The 20,288-nt window shown below is 49.3% G+C and overlaps 12 non-coding genes across 12 annotated transcripts; all 12 read left to right on the forward strand.

Moving 5' to 3' along the window:
* Window positions 1-6: 6 nt before the first annotated feature.
* LOC126057488 (small nucleolar RNA SNORD115) lies at window positions 7-87 on the forward strand. The gene has a single exon (XR_007512574.1). It is a non-coding gene; the product is annotated as a small nucleolar RNA SNORD115 (small nucleolar RNA).
* A 1,617-nt stretch (window positions 88-1,704) lies between these two features.
* Window positions 1,705-1,782, forward strand: LOC126057858 (small nucleolar RNA SNORD115). The gene has a single exon (XR_007512931.1). It is a non-coding gene; the product is annotated as a small nucleolar RNA SNORD115 (small nucleolar RNA).
* A 1,618-nt stretch (window positions 1,783-3,400) lies between these two features.
* LOC126057489 (small nucleolar RNA SNORD115) lies at window positions 3,401-3,481 on the forward strand. The gene has a single exon (XR_007512575.1). It is a non-coding gene; the product is annotated as a small nucleolar RNA SNORD115 (small nucleolar RNA).
* A 1,617-nt stretch (window positions 3,482-5,098) lies between these two features.
* LOC126057859 (small nucleolar RNA SNORD115) lies at window positions 5,099-5,176 on the forward strand. Its single transcript, XR_007512932.1, has one exon. It is a non-coding gene; the product is annotated as a small nucleolar RNA SNORD115 (small nucleolar RNA).
* Window positions 5,177-6,794: 1,618 nt separating this feature from the next.
* On the forward strand, window positions 6,795-6,875 carry LOC126057490 (small nucleolar RNA SNORD115). The gene has a single exon (XR_007512576.1). It is a non-coding gene; the product is annotated as a small nucleolar RNA SNORD115 (small nucleolar RNA).
* Window positions 6,876-8,492: 1,617 nt separating this feature from the next.
* On the forward strand, window positions 8,493-8,570 carry LOC126057861 (small nucleolar RNA SNORD115). Its single transcript, XR_007512933.1, has one exon. It is a non-coding gene; the product is annotated as a small nucleolar RNA SNORD115 (small nucleolar RNA).
* Window positions 8,571-10,188: 1,618 nt separating this feature from the next.
* On the forward strand, window positions 10,189-10,269 carry LOC126057491 (small nucleolar RNA SNORD115). The gene has a single exon (XR_007512577.1). It is a non-coding gene; the product is annotated as a small nucleolar RNA SNORD115 (small nucleolar RNA).
* A 1,617-nt stretch (window positions 10,270-11,886) lies between these two features.
* LOC126057863 (small nucleolar RNA SNORD115) lies at window positions 11,887-11,964 on the forward strand. Its single transcript, XR_007512935.1, has one exon. It is a non-coding gene; the product is annotated as a small nucleolar RNA SNORD115 (small nucleolar RNA).
* Window positions 11,965-13,582: 1,618 nt separating this feature from the next.
* LOC126057492 (small nucleolar RNA SNORD115) lies at window positions 13,583-13,663 on the forward strand. The gene has a single exon (XR_007512578.1). It is a non-coding gene; the product is annotated as a small nucleolar RNA SNORD115 (small nucleolar RNA).
* Window positions 13,664-15,280: 1,617 nt separating this feature from the next.
* On the forward strand, window positions 15,281-15,358 carry LOC126057864 (small nucleolar RNA SNORD115). The gene has a single exon (XR_007512936.1). It is a non-coding gene; the product is annotated as a small nucleolar RNA SNORD115 (small nucleolar RNA).
* A 1,618-nt stretch (window positions 15,359-16,976) lies between these two features.
* Window positions 16,977-17,057, forward strand: LOC126057493 (small nucleolar RNA SNORD115). The gene has a single exon (XR_007512579.1). It is a non-coding gene; the product is annotated as a small nucleolar RNA SNORD115 (small nucleolar RNA).
* Window positions 17,058-18,674: 1,617 nt separating this feature from the next.
* Window positions 18,675-18,752, forward strand: LOC126057865 (small nucleolar RNA SNORD115). Its single transcript, XR_007512937.1, has one exon. It is a non-coding gene; the product is annotated as a small nucleolar RNA SNORD115 (small nucleolar RNA).
* Window positions 18,753-20,288: the final 1,536 nt, after the last annotated feature.

Consider the following 20,288-nt stretch of genomic DNA (forward strand, 5'->3'; position numbering starts at 1 on the left):
TGTCTCGGGTCAACGAAGACACCTCAACTTGTCTCCAAGAGAGATGATGACATAAAAATCATGCTCAATAGGATCCCGCTGAGGCCCAGAGAGAAACTCCTTTTCCCTAACGTTAATGATCTGCTTCAGAGTGGACCCCCGTTTGGATCCCTTTTTCCTCCACCAAGTGATCAAAAACTCCTCCCTGACCGATTTTGGTCATGCTGATTCCTTGGCTCTTTTCGTCTTTTTCTGTCATTTGGAAAGACCTGCTTTCAGGAGATTCACCACCGAAAGAACTCAAGGTGAGTGAATGATGGCGGTTCTCCCTTGTCTCTGGTGACACTTAGACAAGTGAAAATGGAGCCCAAGAGGCAGTCGGGTTTTGTGGAAAAGCTGAGACGTGTCCCCTGCTTTGAGCTTGACCTGACCTATTGACCAAGTGGCGGTGATATGCACGGGTGGATAGGTAGGAAGCACAGGAACCTAGAAGAATTTCCACTTGAGTAATTTTTGATCGTCCGGTTCCCAGTCGGGTATGTCTACGGAATTTGAGAATATTTTCAACTCTCAACTCTTTACGGGATGGGAGTGTGTAGCAGCTCTACTGGAGAAACCAGAGAGACTTGCCCTAGTTGAAAGCCTGTGTCAGTTGCGACTGGACTCTTAGGATCTCCAGGGCGTCTTTCCCAGACATCTTGGTATTGGATGAAGACTGGAGTAGCCTGATACCTCGCTGTAGCATTCAAGAAAAGGCAGCAGCACCACTATCTGAGTCAAAAAGCTAATGCCAGGCTCAATACCATTCGGTACGTGGGTCGCGAGCGTCATGACTCGTTTCAGGTTCATACCACAGGAGGTCAGGATCTGCTGACAGCCTAATCAGGCAATGCAGGCATAACTGCTGCCTTCCACATGTGGAAAGATCATTTTCTTGACAGATCTTTGGAATCTTGTAGAGATTCCATAGAACTCCTTTTCCGTGTGCCCCACGGGATCCTCTGATGCTTGATATACGGGAGGAGATGTGTTCCCTCTCTGGGGATTATTGGGGCCTGAGGTAGATTCGATTGTGTCTCTCCATGGCTCAGTGGTGAAACGAAAGCGTTGAAGGACTGTGGCAATTTTAACAAGTGTTGGCAGAATTCTTGGAAAGCTATTCTTTTCCAAATGTCCTCCAGCTGATTTGAAGATCCCCCGGTGCTGGGGACTCTTGGGTGCCATTTCCCGGGAGTCCGCACACATTGGACAGTGCCCGTGGACGCATAGTTGGCTGCCTTCAACACATCAGTCAGGCTTAAGCAATGGCAAAGGCTCCTTTTGCCTGGGTCCTCCTGTAAATTTGTGCTACATCCAGAGACCTCTCTGCCTTCTTCTGAATATTGCATGATTCTCTCCTTCTGTCATGGGTCAGCAGACTCCCCAGTGGGTTGCAAATGGCTCTCTTGATTTTGTCCATGTGTTCGCGAATGTCTGGCTGAAAGCCTAGCCTTAGGGAAGTGAGTTTCTCTTCTGGGATCTCTGTCTTACTGATTTCCCCTTTTCAAAGGGTTAGTGAGGTCGATGTCTCTTGTCCTGCTTTCATGGGGGTCAAGCCAACTGCCCGGGAAACTGGAAGATGATGTGTGAACGCTCTCATCCACTGTCCTTCCTGGGTGGAAGGAAGACATTTGTGGTAAGCATCTTCAGGTCTCAGGGGATTTTTCCTGGGGAGTGATATGGCCGGGGTCAATGATGACATAATCTGTCTGGAAGAGAGATGATGACCTAAAAATCATGCTCAGAGAGGTTATGCTGAGGCCCTGTGGGAAAGTCCTTTGTCCCAGCCTTACAGATCTTCTTTAGAGCGGACTCCCATTTTGATTTCTTTCACCTGCACCAAGTAATCCAAAAGACCTGGGTGGCCGATTTTGGTCAGGTTGATTCCTTGGCTCTTTTCCTCTTTTTGTGTCCTTTAGCAAAACCTGCCTCCGAGGAGTTCACCGTTGCGAGGACAAAAGGTGAGGGATTTCCCGTGATTTGCCCTGGCCCCATCTGACACTTAGGCAAGTGAGGATACACCACAAAAGGCAGTAGGGTTTGCTGACAAGGCTGAGGCATGTCCCCTGGTGTGTGCTTGACCTTGCCTGGTTGACTAAGTGGCGGTGACGTGCGTGGGTGGATACTTAGGAATCAGAGAATCCTGAAACATGTGCGCTGGAGTCATCTGCGATAGCCTGGGCCCAAGTCCGATACGGCCTACCGAAATGGGAGAAACGGCCAACTAGAACAATGTATTTTCCCAAGATATTTATGAGATGTGAATGGCTCAGAGCTCTACAGGAGACTGGTCAACTTGCTGTAATTGAAAGCGTGTGTCAGTTGCGGCTGGACTCGCAGGATTTGCAGGTCGCTTTTCCCGTGAATCTTGAAATTGGATGAGCGACTCAGTAGTCTGATAGCTGGCTCCAGCTTTCAAGTAAAGGTAGCTGCACAGATAACTGCGTAGAAAATCTAAAGTCAGGGTCGATGCCAGGTGTGAAGGGGACACGAGGGTCAGGAGCACTTTCAGGTTGATGCCACAGGAGGTCATGTTTCCCTGGAGCTCTAGACAGTGAAAGCAGGCGTAAGTGCTGCCTTGCACATGTGCAAAGATCCCTGTTCCTACAGAGTTGGTTGGAATCCTGTAGAGGTTCCATAAGACTCCTGCTCTCTTTGTGCCAAGGAATCCTCTGATGGTTGATAAACAGGAGGAGATGTGTTCCCTGTGTTCCCATTCTTTGGGAATGAGGTGGCCTTGACTGTGTCTCTCCATGGCACAAGGGTGAAATCAAACTCTGGAAATGCCTAGTTGATTTGGGGGCCAAATTCTTGGTGAAAGCACTCTTCCGAGTGTCCCACAGCTCATTTGAAGATCCCCAGTTTTGGGAACCCTTGGATGTCATTTCCTGGAAGTGCTCGTGCACGGATCCGTGCCTGTGGACACAGATTCGGCTTCCTCGTAGACATTAGCCGGGGCTGATCAAATGAATAGCCTGTTCTTGGCTGGGACTTCCTGAGTACTTTTCTCCATTCGGAGTCCTCTATGCCTTGTCTTGATCTGGCACGCGTCTGCCTTTCTGTCAAGGGTCAGCAGTCTCACTAATGGGCGAGAAGTGTGTGTCTTGATTTCGTCCCTCTTTTGGGCTATATGTGGAACAAGCATAGCTGTTAGGCAATGAATGTCTCTCGTCTGATGTCTGACTTACTTCTTTGCCCTTCCTCAAAGGATTGCAAGGTCGAAGCCTGTTTTCCTGCTTTCATGAGGGTCAAGCTAGTCCCCGGGAAACCGGAAGAGGATGTGCGAACCTTCTCATCCTGCGTGATTGCGGGCTGGATGGACGATATCGGTGGTGAGGAACTTGAAGACTCAGGTGATTTCTCCCGGGGATTGAGATGTCTCGGGTCAACGAAGACACCTCAACTTGTCTCCAAGAGAGATGATGACATAAAAATCATGCTCAATAGGATCCCGCTGAGGCCCAGAGAGAAACTCCTTTTCCCTAACGTTAATGATCTGCTTCAGAGTGGACCCCCGTTTGGATCCCTTTTTCCTCCACCAAGTGATCAAAAACTCCTCCCTGACCGATTTTGGTCATGCTGATTCCTTGGCTCTTTTCGTCTTTTTCTGTCATTTGGAAAGACCTGCTTTCAGGAGATTCACCACCGAAAGAACTCAAGGTGAGTGAATGATGGCGGTTCTCCCTTGTCTCTGGTGACACTTAGACAAGTGAAAATGGAGCCCAAGAGGCAGTCGGGTTTTGTGGAAAAGCTGAGACGTGTCCCCTGCTTTGAGCTTGACCTGACCTATTGACCAAGTGGCGGTGATATGCACGGGTGGATAGGTAGGAAGCACAGGAACCTAGAAGAATTTCCACTTGAGTAATTTTTGATCGTCCGGTTCCCAGTCGGGTATGTCTACGGAATTTGAGAATATTTTCAACTCTCAACTCTTTACGGGATGGGAGTGTGTAGCAGCTCTACTGGAGAAACCAGAGAGACTTGCCCTAGTTGAAAGCCTGTGTCAGTTGCGACTGGACTCTTAGGATCTCCAGGGCGTCTTTCCCAGACATCTTGGTATTGGATGAAGACTGGAGTAGCCTGATACCTCGCTGTAGCATTCAAGAAAAGGCAGCAGCACCACTATCTGAGTCAAAAAGCTAATGCCAGGCTCAATACCATTCGGTACGTGGGTCGCGAGCGTCATGACTCGTTTCAGGTTCATACCACAGGAGGTCAGGATCTGCTGACAGCCTAATCAGGCAATGCAGGCATAACTGCTGCCTTCCACATGTGGAAAGATCATTTTCTTGACAGATCTTTGGAATCTTGTAGAGATTCCATAGAACTCCTTTTCCGTGTGCCCCACGGGATCCTCTGATGCTTGATATACGGGAGGAGATGTGTTCCCTCTCTGGGGATTATTGGGGCCTGAGGTAGATTCGATTGTGTCTCTCCATGGCTCAGTGGTGAAACGAAAGCGTTGAAGGACTGTGGCAATTTTAACAAGTGTTGGCAGAATTCTTGGAAAGCTATTCTTTTCCAAATGTCCTCCAGCTGATTTGAAGATCCCCCGGTGCTGGGGACTCTTGGGTGCCATTTCCCGGGAGTCCGCACACATTGGACAGTGCCCGTGGACGCATAGTTGGCTGCCTTCAACACATCAGTCAGGCTTAAGCAATGGCAAAGGCTCCTTTTGCCTGGGTCCTCCTGTAAATTTGTGCTACATCCAGACACCTCTCTGCCTTCTTCTGAATATTGCATGATTCTCTCCTTCTGTCATGGGTCAGCAGACTCCCCAGTGGGTTGCAAATGGCTGTCTTGATTTTGTCCATGTGTTCGCGAATGTCTGGCTGAAAGCCTAGCCTTAGGGAAGTGAGTTTCTCTTCTGGGATCTCTGTCTTACTGATTTCCCCTTTTCAAAGGGTTAGTGAGGTCGATGTCTCTTGTCCTGCTTTCATGGGGGTCAAGCCAACTGCCCGGGAAACTGGAAGATGATGTGTGAACGCTCTCATCCACTGTCCTTCCTGGGTGGAAGGAAGACATTTGTGGTAAGCATCTTCAGGTCTCAGGGGATTTTTCCTGGGGAGTGATATGGCCGGGGTCAATGATGACATAATCTGTCTGGAAGAGAGATGATGACCTAAAAATCATGCTCAGAGAGGTTATGCTGAGGCCCTGTGGGAAAGTCCTTTGGCCCAGCCTTACAGATCTTCTTTAGAGCGGACTCCCATTTTGATTTCTTTCACCTGCACCAAGTAATCCAAAAGACCTGGGTGGCCGATTTTGGTCAGGTTGATTCCTTGGCTCTTTTCCTCTTTTTGTGTCCTTTAGCAAAACCTGCCTCCGAGGAGTTCACCGTTGCGAGGACAAAAGGTGAGGGATTTCCCGTGATTTGCCCTGGCCCCATCTGACACTTAGGCAAGTGAGGATACACCACAAAAGGCAGTAGGGTTTGCTGACAAGGCTGAGGCATGTCCCCTGGTGTGTGCTTGACCTTGCCTGGTTGACTAAGTGGCGGTGACGTGCGTGGGTGGATACTTAGGAATCAGAGAATCCTGAAACATGTGCGCTGGAGTCATCTGCGATAGCCTGGGCCCAAGTCCGATACGGCCTACCGAAATGGGAGAAACGGCCAACTAGAACAATGTATTTTCCCAAGATATTTATGAGATGTGAATGGCTCAGAGCTCTACAGGAGACTGGTCAACTTGCTGTAATTGAAAGCGTGTGTCAGTTGCGGCTGGACTCGCAGGATTTGCAGGTCGCTTTTCCCGTGAATCTTGAAATTGGATGAGCGACTCAGTAGTCTGATAGCTGGCTCCAGCTTTCAAGTAAAGGTAGCTGCACAGATAACTGCGTAGAAAATCTAAAGTCAGGGTCGATGCCAGGTGTGAAGGGGACACGAGGGTCAGGAGCACTTTCAGGTTGATGCCACAGGAGGTCATGTTTCCCTGGAGCTCTAGACAGTGAAAGCAGGCGTAAGTGCTGCCTTGCACATGTGCAAAGATCCCTGTTCCTACAGAGTTGGTTGGAATCCTGTAGAGGTTCCATAAGACTCCTGCTCTCTTTGTGCCAAGGAATCCTCTGATGGTTGATAAACAGGAGGAGATGTGTTCCCTGTGTTCCCATTCTTTGGGAATGAGGTGGCCTTGACTGTGTCTCTCCATGGCACAAGGGTGAAATCAAACTCTGGAAATGCCTAGTTGATTTGGGGGCCAAATTCTTGGTGAAAGCACTCTTCCGAGTGTCCCACAGCTCATTTGAAGATCCCCAGTTTTGGGAACCCTTGGATGTCATTTCCTGGAAGTGCTCGTGCACGGATCCGTGCCTGTGGACACAGATTCGGCTTCCTCGTAGACATTAGCCGGGGCTGATCAAATGAATAGCCTGTTCTTGGCTGGGACTTCCTGAGTACTTTTCTCCATTCGGAGTCCTCTATGCCTTGTCTTGATCTGGCACGCGTCTGCCTTTCTGTCAAGGGTCAGCAGTCTCACTAATGGGCGAGAAGTGTGTGTCTTGATTTCGTCCCTCTTTTGGGCTATATGTGGAACAAGCATAGCTGTTAGGCAATGAATGTCTCTCGTCTGATGTCTGACTTACTTCTTTGCCCTTCCTCAAAGGATTGCAAGGTCGAAGCCTGTTTTCCTGCTTTCATGAGGGTCAAGCTAGTCCCCGGGAAACCGGAAGAGGATGTGCGAACCTTCTCATCCTGCGTGATTGCGGGCTGGATGGACGATATCGGTGGTGAGGAACTTGAAGACTCAGGTGATTTCTCCCGGGGATTGAGATGTCTCGGGTCAACGAAGACACCTCAACTTGTCTCCAAGAGAGATGATGACATAAAAATCATGCTCAATAGGATCCCGCTGAGGCCCAGAGAGAAACTCCTTTTCCCTAACGTTAATGATCTGCTTCAGAGTGGACCCCCGTTTGGATCCCTTTTTCCTCCACCAAGTGATCAAAAACTCCTCCCTGACCGATTTTGGTCATGCTGATTCCTTGGCTCTTTTCGTCTTTTTCTGTCATTTGGAAAGACCTGCTTTCAGGAGATTCACCACCGAAAGAACTCAAGGTGAGTGAATGATGGCGGTTCTCCCTTGTCTCTGGTGACACTTAGACAAGTGAAAATGGAGCCCAAGAGGCAGTCGGGTTTTGTGGAAAAGCTGAGACGTGTCCCCTGCTTTGAGCTTGACCTGACCTATTGACCAAGTGGCGGTGATATGCACGGGTGGATAGGTAGGAAGCACAGGAACCTAGAAGAATTTCCACTTGAGTAATTTTTGATCGTCCGGTTCCCAGTCGGGTATGTCTACGGAATTTGAGAATATTTTCAACTCTCAACTCTTTACGGGATGGGAGTGTGTAGCAGCTCTACTGGAGAAACCAGAGAGACTTGCCCTAGTTGAAAGCCTGTGTCAGTTGCGACTGGACTCTTAGGATCTCCAGGGCGTCTTTCCCAGACATCTTGGTATTGGATGAAGACTGGAGTAGCCTGATACCTCGCTGTAGCATTCAAGAAAAGGCAGCAGCACCACTATCTGAGTCAAAAAGCTAATGCCAGGCTCAATACCATTCGGTACGTGGGTCGCGAGCGTCATGACTCGTTTCAGGTTCATACCACAGGAGGTCAGGATCTGCTGACAGCCTAATCAGGCAATGCAGGCATAACTGCTGCCTTCCACATGTGGAAAGATCATTTTCTTGACAGATCTTTGGAATCTTGTAGAGATTCCATAGAACTCCTTTTCCGTGTGCCCCACGGGATCCTCTGATGCTTGATATACGGGAGGAGATGTGTTCCCTCTCTGGGGATTATTGGGGCCTGAGGTAGATTCGATTGTGTCTCTCCATGGCTCAGTGGTGAAACGAAAGCGTTGAAGGACTGTGGCAATTTTAACAAGTGTTGGCAGAATTCTTGGAAAGCTATTCTTTTCCAAATGTCCTCCAGCTGATTTGAAGATCCCCCGGTGCTGGGGACTCTTGGGTGCCATTTCCCGGGAGTCCGCACACATTGGACAGTGCCCGTGGACGCATAGTTGGCTGCCTTCAACACATCAGTCAGGCTTAAGCAATGGCAAAGGCTCCTTTTGCCTGGGTCCTCCTGTAAATTTGTGCTACATCCAGACACCTCTCTGCCTTCTTCTGAATATTGCATGATTCTCTCCTTCTGTCATGGGTCAGCAGACTCCCCAGTGGGTTGCAAATGGCTGTCTTGATTTTGTCCATGTGTTCGCGAATGTCTGGCTGAAAGCCTAGCCTTAGGGAAGTGAGTTTCTCTTCTGGGATCTCTGTCTTACTGATTTCCCCTTTTCAAAGGGTTAGTGAGGTCGATGTCTCTTGTCCTGCTTTCATGGGGGTCAAGCCAACTGCCCGGGAAACTGGAAGATGATGTGTGAACGCTCTCATCCACTGTCCTTCCTGGGTGGAAGGAAGACATTTGTGGTAAGCATCTTCAGGTCTCAGGGGATTTTTCCTGGGGAGTGATATGGCCGGGGTCAATGATGACATAATCTGTCTGGAAGAGAGATGATGACCTAAAAATCATGCTCAGAGAGGTTATGCTGAGGCCCTGTGGGAAAGTCCTTTGGCCCAGCCTTACAGATCTTCTTTAGAGCGGACTCCCATTTTGATTTCTTTCACCTGCACCAAGTAATCCAAAAGACCTGGGTGGCCGATTTTGGTCAGGTTGATTCCTTGGCTCTTTTCCTCTTTTTGTGTCCTTTAGCAAAACCTGCCTCCGAGGAGTTCACCGTTGCGAGGACAAAAGGTGAGGGATTTCCCGTGATTTGCCCTGGCCCCATCTGACACTTAGGCAAGTGAGGATACACCACAAAAGGCAGTAGGGTTTGCTGACAAGGCTGAGGCATGTCCCCTGGTGTGTGCTTGACCTTGCCTGGTTGACTAAGTGGCGGTGACGTGCGTGGGTGGATACTTAGGAATCAGAGAATCCTGAAACATGTGCGCTGGAGTCATCTGCGATAGCCTGGGCCCAAGTCCGATACGGCCTACCGAAATGGGAGAAACGGCCAACTAGAACAATGTATTTTCCCAAGATATTTATGAGATGTGAATGGCTCAGAGCTCTACAGGAGACTGGTCAACTTGCTGTAATTGAAAGCGTGTGTCAGTTGCGGCTGGACTCGCAGGATTTGCAGGTCGCTTTTCCCGTGAATCTTGAAATTGGATGAGCGACTCAGTAGTCTGATAGCTGGCTCCAGCTTTCAAGTAAAGGTAGCTGCACAGATAACTGCGTAGAAAATCTAAAGTCAGGGTCGATGCCAGGTGTGAAGGGGACACGAGGGTCAGGAGCACTTTCAGGTTGATGCCACAGGAGGTCATGTTTCCCTGGAGCTCTAGACAGTGAAAGCAGGCGTAAGTGCTGCCTTGCACATGTGCAAAGATCCCTGTTCCTACAGAGTTGGTTGGAATCCTGTAGAGGTTCCATAAGACTCCTGCTCTCTTTGTGCCAAGGAATCCTCTGATGGTTGATAAACAGGAGGAGATGTGTTCCCTGTGTTCCCATTCTTTGGGAATGAGGTGGCCTTGACTGTGTCTCTCCATGGCACAAGGGTGAAATCAAACTCTGGAAATGCCTAGTTGATTTGGGGGCCAAATTCTTGGTGAAAGCACTCTTCCGAGTGTCCCACAGCTCATTTGAAGATCCCCAGTTTTGGGAACCCTTGGATGTCATTTCCTGGAAGTGCTCGTGCACGGATCCGTGCCTGTGGACACAGATTCGGCTTCCTCGTAGACATTAGCCGGGGCTGATCAAATGAATAGCCTGTTCTTGGCTGGGACTTCCTGAGTACTTTTCTCCATTCGGAGTCCTCTATGCCTTGTCTTGATCTGGCACGCGTCTGCCTTTCTGTCAAGGGTCAGCAGTCTCACTAATGGGCGAGAAGTGTGTGTCTTGATTTCGTCCCTCTTTTGGGCTATATGTGGAACAAGCATAGCTGTTAGGCAATGAATGTCTCTCGTCTGATGTCTGACTTACTTCTTTGCCCTTCCTCAAAGGATTGCAAGGTCGAAGCCTGTTTTCCTGCTTTCATGAGGGTCAAGCTAGTCCCCGGGAAACCGGAAGAGGATGTGCGAACCTTCTCATCCTGCGTGATTGCGGGCTGGATGGACGATATCGGTGGTGAGGAACTTGAAGACTCAGGTGATTTCTCCCGGGGATTGAGATGTCTCGGGTCAACGAAGACACCTCAACTTGTCTCCAAGAGAGATGATGACATAAAAATCATGCTCAATAGGATCCCGCTGAGGCCCAGAGAGAAACTCCTTTTCCCTAACGTTAATGATCTGCTTCAGAGTGGACCCCCGTTTGGATCCCTTTTTCCTCCACCAAGTGATCAAAAACTCCTCCCTGACCGATTTTGGTCATGCTGATTCCTTGGCTCTTTTCGTCTTTTTCTGTCATTTGGAAAGACCTGCTTTCAGGAGATTCACCACCGAAAGAACTCAAGGTGAGTGAATGATGGCGGTTCTCCCTTGTCTCTGGTGACACTTAGACAAGTGAAAATGGAGCCCAAGAGGCAGTCGGGTTTTGTGGAAAAGCTGAGACGTGTCCCCTGCTTTGAGCTTGACCTGACCTATTGACCAAGTGGCGGTGATATGCACGGGTGGATAGGTAGGAAGCACAGGAACCTAGAAGAATTTCCACTTGAGTAATTTTTGATCGTCCGGTTCCCAGTCGGGTATGTCTACGGAATTTGAGAATATTTTCAACTCTCAACTCTTTACGGGATGGGAGTGTGTAGCAGCTCTACTGGAGAAACCAGAGAGACTTGCCCTAGTTGAAAGCCTGTGTCAGTTGCGACTGGACTCTTAGGATCTCCAGGGCGTCTTTCCCAGACATCTTGGTATTGGATGAAGACTGGAGTAGCCTGATACCTCGCTGTAGCATTCAAGAAAAGGCAGCAGCACCACTATCTGAGTCAAAAAGCTAATGCCAGGCTCAATACCATTCGGTACGTGGGTCGCGAGCGTCATGACTAGTTTCAGGTTCATACCACAGGAGGTCAGGATCTGCTGACAGCCTAATCAGGCAATGCAGGCATAACTGCTGCCTTCCACATGTGGAAAGATCATTTTCTTGACAGATCTTTGGAATCTTGTAGAGATTCCATAGAACTCCTTTTCCGTGTGCCCCACGGGATCCTCTGATGCTTGATATACGGGAGGAGATGTGTTCCCTCTCTGGGGATTATTGGGGCCTGAGGTAGATTCGATTGTGTCTCTCCATGGCTCAGTGGTGAAACGAAAGCGTTGAAGGACTGTGGCAATTTTAACAAGTGTTGGCAGAATTCTTGGAAAGCTATTCTTTTCCAAATGTCCTCCAGCTGATTTGAAGATCCCCCGGTGCTGGGGACTCTTGGGTGCCATTTCCCGGGAGTCCGCACACATTGGACAGTGCCCGTGGACGCATAGTTGGCTGCCTTCAACACATCAGTCAGGCTTAAGCAATGGCAACGGCTCCTTTTGCCTGGGTCCTCCTGTAAATTTGTGCTACATCCAGAGACCTCTCTGCCTTCTTCTGAATATTGCATGATTCTCTCCTTCTGTCATGGGTCAGCAGACTCCCCAGTGGGTTGCAAATGGCTGTCTTGATTTTGTCCATGTGTTCGCGAATGTCTGGCTGAAAGCCTAGCCTTAGGGAAGTGAGTTTCTCTTCTGGGATCTCTGTCTTACTGATTTCCCCTTTTCAAAGGGTTAGTGAGGTCGATGTCTCTTGTCCTGCTTTCATGGGGGTCAAGCCAACTGCCCGGGAAACTGGAAGATGATGTGTGAACGCTCTCATCCACTGTCCTTCCTGGGTGGAAGGAAGACATTTGTGGTAAGCATCTTCAGGTCTCAGGGGATTTTTCCTGGGGAGTGATATGGCCGGGGTCAATGATGACATAATCTGTCTGGAAGAGAGATGATGACCTAAAAATCATGCTCAGAGAGGTTATGCTGAGGCCCTGTGGGAAAGTCCTTTGGCCCAGCCTTACAGATCTTCTTTAGAGCGGACTCCCATTTTGATTTCTTTCACCTGCACCAAGTAATCCAAAAGACCTGGGTGGCCGATTTTGGTCAGGTTGATTCCTTGGCTCTTTTCCTCTTTTTGTGTCCTTTAGCAAAACCTGCCTCCGAGGAGTTCACCGTTGCGAGGACAAAAGGTGAGGGATTTCCCGTGATTTGCCCTGGCCCCATCTGACACTTAGGCAAGTGAGGATACACCACAAAAGGCAGTAGGGTTTGCTGACAAGGCTGAGGCATGTCCCCTGGTGTGTGCTTGACCTTGCCTGGTTGACTAAGTGGCGGTGACGTGCGTGGGTGGATACTTAGGAATCAGAGAATCCTGAAACATGTGCGCTGGAGTCATCTGCGATAGCCTGGGCCCAAGTCCGATACGGCCTACCGAAATGGGAGAAACGGCCAACTAGAACAATGTATTTTCCCAAGATATTTATGAGATGTGAATGGCTCAGAGCTCTACAGGAGACTGGTCAACTTGCTGTAATTGAAAGCGTGTGTCAGTTGCGGCTGGACTCGCAGGATTTGCAGGTCGCTTTTCCCGTGAATCTTGAAATTGGATGAGCGACTCAGTAGTCTGATAGCTGGCTCCAGCTTTCAAGTAAAGGTAGCTGCACAGATAACTGCGTAGAAAATCTAAAGTCAGGGTCGATGCCAGGTGTGAAGGGGACACGAGGGTCAGGAGCACTTTCAGGTTGATGCCACAGGAGGTCATGTTTCCCTGGAGCTCTAGACAGTGAAAGCAGGCGTAAGTGCTGCCTTGCACATGTGCAAAGATCCCTGTTCCTACAGAGTTGGTTGGAATCCTGTAGAGGTTCCATAAGACTCCTGCTCTCTTTGTGCCAAGGAATCCTCTGATGGTTGATAAACAGGAGGAGATGTGTTCCCTGTGTTCCCATTCTTTGGGAATGAGGTGGCCTTGACTGTGTCTCTCCATGGCACAAGGGTGAAATCAAACTCTGGAAATGCCTAGTTGATTTGGGGGCCAAATTCTTGGTGAAAGCACTCTTCCGAGTGTCCCACAGCTCATTTGAAGATCCCCAGTTTTGGGAACCCTTGGATGTCATTTCCTGGAAGTGCTCGTGCACGGATCCGTGCCTGTGGACACAGATTCGGCTTCCTCGTAGACATTAGCCGGGGCTGATCAAATGAATAGCCTGTTCTTGGCTGGGACTTCCTGAGTACTTTTCTCCATTCGGAGTCCTCTATGCCTTGTCTTGATCTGGCACGCGTCTGCCTTTCTGTCAAGGGTCAGCAGTCTCACTAATGGGCGAGAAGTGTGTGTCTTGATTTCGTCCCTCTTTTGGGCTATATGTGGAACAAGCATAGCTGTTAGGCAATGAATGTCTCTCGTCTGATGTCTGACTTACTTCTTTGCCCTTCCTCAAAGGATTGCAAGGTCGAAGCCTGTTTTCCTGCTTTCATGAGGGTCAAGCTAGTCCCCGGGAAACCGGAAGAGGATGTGCGAACCTTCTCATCCTGCGTGATTGCGGGCTGGATGGACGATATCGGTGGTGAGGAACTTGAAGACTCAGGTGATTTCTCCCGGGGATTGAGATGTCTCGGGTCAACGAAGACACCTCAACTTGTCTCCAAGAGAGATGATGACATAAAAATCATGCTCAATAGGATCCCGCTGAGGCCCAGAGAGAAACTCCTTTTCCCTAACGTTAATGATCTGCTTCAGAGTGGACCCCCGTTTGGATCCCTTTTTCCTCCACCAAGTGATCAAAAACTCCTCCCTGACCGATTTTGGTCATGCTGATTCCTTGGCTCTTTTCGTCTTTTTCTGTCATTTGGAAAGACCTGCTTTCAGGAGATTCACCACCGAAAGAACTGAAGGTGAGTGAATGATGGCGGTTCTCCCTTGTCTCTGGTGACACTTAGACAAGTGAAAATGGAGCCCAAGAGGCAGTCGGGTTTTGTGGAAAAGCTGAGACGTGTCCCCTGCTTTGAGCTTGACCTGACCTATTGACCAAGTGGCGGTGATATGCACGGGTGGATAGGTAGGAAGCACAGGAACCTAGAAGAATTTCCACTTGAGTAATTTTTGATCGTCCGGTTCCCAGTCGGGTATGTCTACGGAATTTGAGAATATTTTCAACTCTCAACTCTTTACGGGATGGGAGTGTGTAGCAGCTCTACTGGAGAAACCAGAGAGACTTGCCCTAGTTGAAAGCCTGTGTCAGTTGCGACTGGACTCTTAGGATCTCCAGGGCGTCTTTCCCAGACATCTTGGTATTGGATGAAGACTGGAGTAGCCTGATACCTCGCTGTAGCATTCAAGAAAAGGCAGCAGCACCACTATCTGAGTCAAAAAGCTAATGCCAGGCTCAATACCATTCGGTACGTGGGTCGCGAGCGTCATGACTCGTTTCAGGTTCATACCACAGGAGGTCAGGATCTGCTGACAGCCTAATCAGGCAATGCAGGCATAACTGCTGCCTTCCACATGTGGAAAGATCATTTTCTTGACAGATCTTTGGAATCTTGTAGAGATTCCATAGAACTCCTTTTCCGTGTGCCCCACGGGATCCTCTGATGCTTGATATACGGGAGGAGATGTGTTCCCTCTCTGGGGATTATTGGGGCCTGAGGTAGATTCGATTGTGTCTCTCCATGGCTCAGTGGTGAAACGAAAGCGTTGAAGGACTGTGGCAATTTTAACAAGTGTTGGCAGAATTCTTGGAAAGCTATTCTTTTCCAAATGTCCTCCAGCTGATTTGAAGATCCCCCGGTGCTGGGGACTCTTGGGTGCCATTTCCCGGGAGTCCGCACACATTGGACAGTGCCCGTGGACGCATAGTTGGCTGCCTTCAACACATCAGTCAGGCTTAAGCAATGGCAACGGCTCCTTTTGCCTGGGTCCTCCTGTAAATTTGTGCTACATCCAGAGACCTCTCTGCCTTCTTCTGAATATTGCATGATTCTCTCCTTCTGTCATGGGTCAGCAGACTCCCCAGTGGGTTGCAAATGGCTGTCTTGATTTTGTCCATGTGTTCGCGAATGTCTGGCTGAAAGCCTAGCCTTAGGGAAGTGAGTTTCTCTTCTGGGATCTCTGTCTTACTGATTTCCCCTTTTCAAAGGGTTAGTGAGGTCGATGTCTCTTGTCCTGCTTTCATGGGGGTCAAGCCAACTGCCCGGGAAACTGGAAGATGATGTGTGAACGCTCTCATCCACTGTCCTTCCTGGGTGGAAGGAAGACATTTGTGGTAAGCATCTTCAGGTCTCAGGGGATTTTTCCTGGGGAGTGATATGGCCGGGGTCAATGATGACATAATCTGTCTGGAAGAGAGATGATGACCTAAAAATCATGCTCAGAGAGGTTATGCTGAGGCCCTGTGGGAAAGTCCTTTGGCCCAGCCTTACAGATCTTCTTTAGAGCGGACTCCCATTTTGATTTCTTTCACCTGCACCAAGTAATCCAAAAGACCTGGGTGGCCGATTTTGGTCAGGTTGATTCCTTGGCTCTTTTCCTCTTTTTGTGTCCTTTAGCAAAACCTGCCTCCGAGGAGTTCACCGTTGCGAGGACAAAAGGTGAGGGATTTCCCGTGATTTGCCCTGGCCCCATCTGACACTTAGGCAAGTGAGGATACACCACAAAAGGCAGTAGGGTTTGCTGACAAGGCTGAGGCATGTCCCCTGGTGTGTGCTTGACCTTGCCTGGTTGACTAAGTGGCGGTGACGTGCGTGGGTGGATACTTAGGAATCAGAGAATCCTGAAACATGTGCGCTGGAGTCATCTGCGATAGCCTGGGCCCAAGTCCGATACGGCCTACCGAAATGGGAGAAACGGCCAACTAGAACAATGTATTTTCCCAAGATATTTATGAGATGTGAATGGCTCAGAGCTCTACAGGAGACTGGTCAACTTGCTGTAATTGAAAGCGTGTGTCAGTTGCGGCTGGACTCGCAGGATTTGCAGGTCGCTTTTCCCGTGAATCTTGAAATTGGATGAGCGACTCAGTAGTCTGATAGCTGGCTCCAGCTTTCAAGTAAAGGTAGCTGCACAGATAACTGCGTAGAAAATCTAAAGTCAGGGTCGATGCCAGGTGTGAAGGGGACACGAGGGTCAGGAGCACTTTCAGGTTGATGCCACAGGAGGTCATGTTTCCCTGGAGCTCTAGACAGTGAAAGCAGGCGTAAGTGCTGCCTTGCACATGTGCAAAGATCCCTGTTCCTACAGAGTTGGTTGGAATCCTGTAGAGGTTCCATAAGACTCCTGCTCTCTTTGTGCCAAGGAATCCTCTGATGGTTGATAAACAGGAGGAGATGTGTTCCCTGTGTTCCCATTCTTTGGGAATGAGGTGGCCTTGACTGTGTCTCTCCATGGCACAAGGGTGAAATCAAACTCTGGAAATGCCTAGTTGATTTGGGGGCCAAATTCTTGGTGAAAGCACTCTTCCGAGTGTCCCACAGCTCATTTGAAGATCCCCAGTTTTGGGAACCCTTGGATGTCATTTCCTGGAAGTGCTCGTGCACGGATCCGTGCCTGTGGACACAGATTCGGCTTCCTCGTAGACATTAGCCGGGGCTGATCAAATGAATAGCCTGTTCTTGGCTGGGACTTCCTGAGTACTTTTCTCCATTCGGAGTCCTCTATGCCTTGTCTTGATCTGGCACGCGTCTGCCTTTCTGTCAAGGGTCAGCAGTCTCACTAATGGGCGAGAAGTGTGTGTCTTGATTTCGTCCCTCTTTTGGGCTATATGTGGAAAAAGCATAGCTGTTAGGCAATGAATGTCTCTCGTCTGATGTCTGACTTACTTCTTTGCCCTTCCTCAAAGGATTGCAAGGTCGAAGCCTGTTTTCCTGCTTTCATGAGGGTCAAGCTAGTCCCCGGGACACCGGAAGAGGATGTGCGAACCTTCTCATCCTGCGTGATTGCGGGCTGGATGGACGATATCGGTGGTGAGGAACTTGAAGACTCAGGTGATTTCTCCCGGGGATTGAGATGTCTCGGGTCAACGAAGACACCTCAACTTGTCTCCAAGAGAGATGATGACATAAAAATCATGCTCAATAGGATCCCGCTGAGGCCCAGAGAGAAACTCCTTTTCCCTAACGTTAATGATCTGCTTCAGAGTGGACCCCCGTTTGGATCCCTTTTTCCTCCACCAAGTGATCAAAAACTCCTCCCTGACCGATTTTGGTCATGCTGATTCCTTGGCTCTTTTCGTCTTTTTCTGTCATTTGGAAAGACCTGCTTTCAGGAGATTCACCACCGAAAGAACTCAAGGTGAGTGAATGATGGCGGTTCTCCCTTGTCTCTGGTGACACTTAGACAAGTGAAAATGGAGCCCAAGAGGCAGTCGGGTTTTGTGGAAAAGCTGAGACGTGTCCCCTGCTTTGAGCTTGACCTGACCTATTGACCAAGTGGCGGTGATATGCACGGGTGGATAGGTAGGAAGCACAGGAACCTAGAAGAATTTCCACTTGAGTAATTTTTGATCGTCCGGTTCCCAGTCGGTTATGTCTACGGAATTTGAGAATATTTTCAACTCTCAACTCTTTACGGGATGGGAGTGTGTAGCAGCTCTACTGGAGAAACCAGAGAGACTTGCCCTAGTTGAAAGCCTGTGTCAGTTGCGACTGGACTCTTAGGATCTCCAGGGCGTCTTTCCCAGACATCTTGGTATTGGATGAAGACTGGAGTAGCCTGATACCTCGCTGTAGCATTCAAGAAAAGGCAGCAGCACCACTATCTGAGTCAAAAAGCTAATGCCAGGCTCAATACCATTCGGTACGTGGGTCGCGAGCGTCATGACTCGTTTCAGGTTCATACCACAGGAGGTCAGGATCTGCTGACAGCCTAATCAGGCAATGCAGGCATAACTGCTGCCTTCCACATGTGGAAAGATCATTTTCTTGACAGATCTTTGGAATCTTGTAGAGATTCCATAGAACTCCTTTTCCGTGTGCCCCACGGGATCCTCTGATGCTTGATATACGGGAGGAGATGTGTTCCCTCTCTGGGGATTATTGGGGCCTGAGGTAGATTCGATTGTGTCTCTCCATGGCTCAGTGGTGAAACGAAAGCGTTGAAGGACTGTGGCAATTTTAACAAGTGTTGGCAGAATTCTTGGAAAGCTATTCTTTTCCAAATGTCCTCCAGCTGATTTGAAGATCCCCCGGTGCTGGGGACTCTTGGGTGCCATTTCCCGGGAGTCCGCACACATTGGACAGTGCCCGTGGACGCATAGTTGGCTGCCTTCAACACATCAGTCAGGCTTAAGCAATGGCAAAGGCTCCTTTTGCCTGGGTCCTCCTGTAAATTTGTGCTACATCCAGAGACCTCTCTGCCTTCTTCTGAATATTGCATGATTCTCTCCTTCTGTCATGGGTCAGCAGACTCCCCAGTGGGTTGCAAATGGCTGTGTTGATTTTGTCCATGTGTTCGCGAATGTCTGGCTGAAAGCCTAGCCTTAGGGAAGTGAGTTTCTCTTCTGGGATCTCTGTCTTACTGATTTCCCCTTTTCAAAGGGTTAGTGAGGTCGATGTCTCTTGTCCTGCTTTCATGGGGGTCAAGCCAACTGCCCGGGAAACTGGAAGATGATGTGTGAACGCTCTCATCCACTGTCCTTCCTGGGTGGAAGGAAGACATTTGTGGTAAGCATCTTCAGGTCTCAGGGGATTTTTCCTGGGGAGTGATATGGCCGGGGTCAATGATGACATAATCTGTCTGGAAGAGAGATGATGACCTAAAAATCATGCTCAGAGAGGTTATGCTGAGGCCCTGTGGGAAAGTCCTTTGGCCCAGCCTTACAGATCTTCTTTAGAGCGGACTCCCATTTTGATTTCTTTCACCTGCACCAAGTAATCCAAAAGACCTGGGTGGCCGATTTTGGTCAGGTTGATTCCTTGGCTCTTTTCCTCTTTTTGTGTCCTTTAGCAAAACCTGCCTCCGAGGAGTTCACCGTTGCGAGGACAAAAGGTGAGGGATTTCCCGTGATTTGCCCTGGCCCCATCTGACACTTAGGCAAGTGAGGATACACCACAAAAGGCAGTAGGGTTTGCTGACAAGGCTGAGGCATGTCCCCTGGTGTGTGCTTGACCTTGCCTGGTTGACTAAGTGGCGGTGACGTGCGTGGGTGGATACTTAGGAATCAGAGAATCCTGAAACATGTGCGCTGGAGTCATCTGCGATAGCCTGGGCCCAAGTCCGATACGGCCTACCGAAATGGGAGAAACGGCCAACTAGAACAATGTATTTTCCCAAGATATTTATGAGATGTGAATGGCTCAGAGCTCTACAGGAGACTGGTCAACTTGCTGTAATTGAAAGCGTGTGTCAGTTGCGGCTGGACTCGCAGGATTTGCAGGTCGCTTTTCCCGTGAATCTTGAAATTGGATGAGCGACTCAGTAGTCTGATAGCTGGCTCCAGCTTTCAAGTAAAGGTAGCTGCACAGATAACTGCGTAGAAAATCTAAAGTCAGGGTCGATGCCAGGTGTGAAGGGGACACGAGGGTCAGGAGCACTTTCAGGTTGATGCCACAGGAGGTCATGTTTCCCTGGAGCTCTAGACAGTGAAAGCAGGCGTAAGTGCTGCCTTGCACATGTGCAAAGATCCCTGTTCCTACAGAGTTGGTTGGAATCCTGTAGAGGTTCCATAAGACTCCTGCTCTCTTTGTGCCAAGGAATCCTCTGATGGTTGATAAACAGGAGGAGATGTGTTCCCTGTGTTCCCATTCTTTGGGAATGAGGTGGCCTTGACTGTGTCTCTCCATGGCACAAGGGTGAAATCAAACTCTGGAAATGCCTAGTTGATTTGGGGGCCAAATTCTTGGTGAAAGCACTCTTCCGAGTGTCCCACAGCTCATTTGAAGATCCCCAGTTTTGGGAACCCTTGGATGTCATTTCCTGGAAGTGCTCGTGCACGGATCCGTGCCTGTGGACACAGATTCGGCTTCCTCGTAGACATTAGCCGGGGCTGATCAAATGAATAGCCTGTTCTTGGCTGGGACTTCCTGAGTACTTTTCTCCATTCGGAGTCCTCTATGCCTTGTCTTGATCTGGCACGCGTCTGCCTTTCTGTCAAGGGTCAGCAGTCTCACTAATGGGCGAGAAGTGTGTGTCTTGATTTCGTCCCTCTTTTGGGCTATATGTGGAAAAAGCATAGCTGTTAGGCAATGAATGTCTCTCGTCTGATGTCTGACTTACTTCTTTGCCCTTCCTCAAAGGATTGCAAGGTCGAAGCCTGTTTTCCTGCTTTCATGAGGGTCAAGCTAGTCCCCGGGACACCGGAAGAGGATGTGCGAACCTTCTCATCCTG

The sequence above is a fragment of the Elephas maximus genome, chromosome 13 (assembly GCF_024166365.1).
Source record: "Elephas maximus indicus isolate mEleMax1 chromosome 13, mEleMax1 primary haplotype, whole genome shotgun sequence".
In the NCBI taxonomy this organism is placed as follows: domain Eukaryota; kingdom Metazoa; phylum Chordata; class Mammalia; order Proboscidea; family Elephantidae; genus Elephas; species Elephas maximus.